The sequence below is a fragment of the Dipteris shenzhenensis genome, chromosome 12 (assembly GCF_047967505.1).
Source record: "Dipteris shenzhenensis isolate YYH24624 ecotype China chromosome 12, Dip_SZ_1.0, whole genome shotgun sequence".
Lineage (NCBI taxonomy): Eukaryota > Viridiplantae > Streptophyta > Polypodiopsida > Gleicheniales > Dipteridaceae > Dipteris > Dipteris shenzhenensis.
Window position 1 is genome coordinate 20,118,793 of NC_141607.1, and position 3,573 is coordinate 20,122,365.

At 37.5% G+C, this 3,573-nt stretch overlaps 1 long non-coding RNA gene across 1 annotated transcript; it reads right to left on the reverse strand.

Moving 5' to 3' along the window:
- Positions 1-1,473: 1,473 nt before the first annotated feature.
- Positions 1,474-2,529, reverse strand: LOC147895958 (uncharacterized). The gene is made up of 3 exons (XR_015541858.1): positions 2,455-2,529; positions 2,205-2,322; positions 1,474-1,532 (listed from the first exon to the last, which is right to left on the reverse strand). It is a non-coding gene; the product is annotated as an uncharacterized LOC147895958 (long non-coding RNA).
- Between the last annotated feature and the right edge of the window lie 1,044 nt (positions 2,530-3,573).

Genomic DNA, 3,573 nt, shown 5'->3' on the forward strand with positions numbered 1-3,573 from the left:
TTTATGGTAGAAGAATGTTTAGGAATTATCATACAATTGATCCAACATTCCCCACTTGAGTGACAAATACTTGTGTAAGGTCTTCTTTCTTTGGCTTGTGAGGAATGTTTGCCAAGTTTGTGATTGTGCAAAATTGTGCAGAAGGTGTTTCTTACAGACAAAGATGCACAAGGTGTTTCTTACACATGTAAGAAACATTCTTTAAAGTGTACATAACCATACTCTTCCTTGTTGTACTCTTGGATCAAGTGTGCAAAGAATCCCTTCCACTTGTTCACAAATGTGAGCTACAATATGTAAAGGTTATCATACACTCCTAAAGGTAGAAAAAATTTACTTTGAAGGCTTGTGTAATGAAAATTACTCACCACCACACAATCTTCGTTTCTTGGCCAATCTGACATGATAAGTTAATCTGCCACTCCCATCCATGTCAACTTTGATCACAACAAATGGAGAACAAATGATATATTGCCCATTGCCATATTGATGTGCTTTAGAGACCTAAAACTCTTAAATTGTCACAAATTAAGACATGTATGTTGCAAGCCTATGGTTGTTCAATAGAGTGGCAGAGTGATAGTACCCTCGAATGGTTCACCTTTGAGTACACTTCTTGTGGATAGAAAACTGACCCGTACCTACTTCACTTATGTTCCTCTTTCAGATTGCAAAGCCTCCAATCCTATAGAAGGAATCTACTTACAGCTTATCTTTGAATTGATCAATATATGAATGAGGTACAACTAATGTGATAACATCATAGATGTACCTATTAGTAAAAATCACCCCTTAGGATAATTGGATAGTCAACATCTTTGGCTTTGTATGTCCCATACTTAATGAGGAGTTCCCCCTAAAAGGCAAACCTATGGTTGATACATTCCATGAGTTGCCAAATGTATTGTATTGGGAGTGATTGAATGAACTGTTTATAGGCTCTTCAAATGGCAATAAAGATGACTTGATCACATCTTGACAACTCTTTGTAGGTGTTGAGGAGACCTTGCTTGTTGCAAATAGTAAGTGAACTTTCAATAAGTTGATTAACATTTCGTTCATTTGTGTTGCACTAAGTAGTTAGAGAAAGTAGAATTTGATCCCCATGCTATAACTAGGTAAAATTTAATCTGTTGTCCATGGCACTGGAGTTATATTGTGTTGTATGAAATGATTTATTTAAAAGACAAATAATAATGCAATTGAAACAAGGAACTATTTATTCTAGTCCATTGCAAGGCACACACTATATTGTATGGAATAATTTCTTTAAAAGACAAATGGTAATGTAATCAAAACAATGAAATACTTATTTTGGTCCATTGGAAGGCACAAGAATGACATAATTCAATCCAAATTATAGTAAAAGCGAATTTAATTTACTATACTAAGTTTAATTGTAGATAACCATGCCATCCTAACTAAAAGAGACACAAGTCCAAAGGCATGCACCCTCAAAGGTGATACATTATTTCATCTTGCACAAGAAGTATGAAACTGATAAACAGGGCCAAATAAACAGGGCGCATGATCTGTGAAACAAAAACACCAAGCTTAATGATGAAGATGACACAACAAAAGTCTGAGTTCTGATTTTTCTACAAATACAAACACAATTTTGAATGATGTAACTTCATTTGAAGCCCAATCACAAAACAAAGAATTTCTAAAGGTTTAGCAATGGCTTCAATATATGAAACAAAAGGGAAAATCGCCTTAAATAAAGCAGACTAGATCCTCTTTCACATAGTATATGGCAAAACAAACCAAAACAATGTTCTTCATAGACAAATCTAGTTTCGAGAACTATTTCCACATGAGCCACAGAGGCAAAGTCAATGGACAGATACATGGAGCCTACCTCATAAGCATAATGAAACAAAAGATAGTAGAGAAATAGAAGAGACCAACCAACGAATTGTCAGGTCATCCAATTGAAATCAGTGCTGGCAGAGCAATGACCTTTCAAGACAACTAGTACCAAAGAACAAAGAAAAGTAAAAAATATCTAGGATGCCTTCATGAGTCTCAATCATCGACGGTTAGAGAAATTGTTTCATTGCACACAATGCTATATGTGCAGCAATAGGTGCAGATCTGCTGTTCACGTAGAAAATACTTGCCAGAAAACAAGCGTACATCCAATAAGTGAATGATTCCACAGAACACAAATACAATTGAACGGACTTTGAATTAATTCTCACCTTCCGCGTATGCTACTTTTATAGCTACTTGGAACACTTTTCGCAATGAGAGCTCAGTAGATTTGTTGATCTCGCCACCTGTCTTACAAAGTGCCCATCCTTTGGGGGCTTTCCAAGGCTAGTGGTAGCCAGAACAGAATTACAAGAGAATCACCGCATGCAGTTACAGAATCCACCTTGCCCTGATGTAGCAAGATTTGCATGCACAACATACATCAACAAATCAATTGAAACACTAAATTTCACATACCTTCAATTGCATGCAATACATTCGGGAAGGCAAAGAATTAGTCGTTTGCATGAATTAACATGACAAGTTCATGCTCCTCAATAGCCTTTCCATATCGCTTCATGAGTTATGCACAAGAATACAATTGCTTGATAAGTCACAGAGTTGGATATTGGAAGGAAGACATAAGATGTAGATGAAGTGAGGAAGAAAATCTATTTGGAAGATAACATTTGTCGAATGTGTTGCTCTTTGTCTCCATGCTTCAGGGAAAAACTAGTGATGGCGAAAACACTCTTATCAGTAGAGCAGCCACAGAAAAAGAACAACAAAGCATGAGCTGATTGTGCACCTAACATGAGCTGATTGTGCTACTATGACGGGATGCCTACAACGTAAAATATAAAAGGGCTGCCCTGATCATGGTCGCATTGCCTTAGTGTGACCATCCCAAAACATATCCTCTAAGGCCTGCCTGTGAGGTGACTCATGCTCAAACAACTCTCGAATGGCTCTCCAATCCAAGCCATGACCATCGATCTCTGCCTCAGCCTATGCCTAAAAGGTATCCAAAACGTGTCTAATCGACCTAGAGCATCAATGACTGAATCTAGACCCGCAACCAAGTGAGGGGGTGCCCTAGCATCTTGTAGTGCCCTCATCTCAACTCTCAAAATCGCTATCTGCATATGAACAATGGTGCCACAACCTGCGCGCTGGCTGGCGCATGCACAAAAAAACACATGGAAATTAATATTCTATTTGGGTAATGAAAATTAATATTCTATTCAATGGGACTTAATAATCTATTTGCAAAATGAAAACTTTTAGCTAGCCAATTTCGATTGAATTTTTGTAAAAGCTCATGACAAGGTTTCATGGAATCACATTTGTCTATGTAACTATATCCATACATAGATCTACAACCTTCCCTAGTTCCCTATTTCTATAGTTTCACATGCCACCTAAAGGGATTGCTAGCCACATGATCTACCCTCTCCTTGCATCAACCTCTCGTACCATATGATTTGAAAATGATGTGTACGCGAGTGTGTTGTTCAAATCATCCTATTTGTTTGATTGATTACACTTACTCACGCACTCCTTGATGAGGTAGGATGTCGTTGGGATTTAGATGGT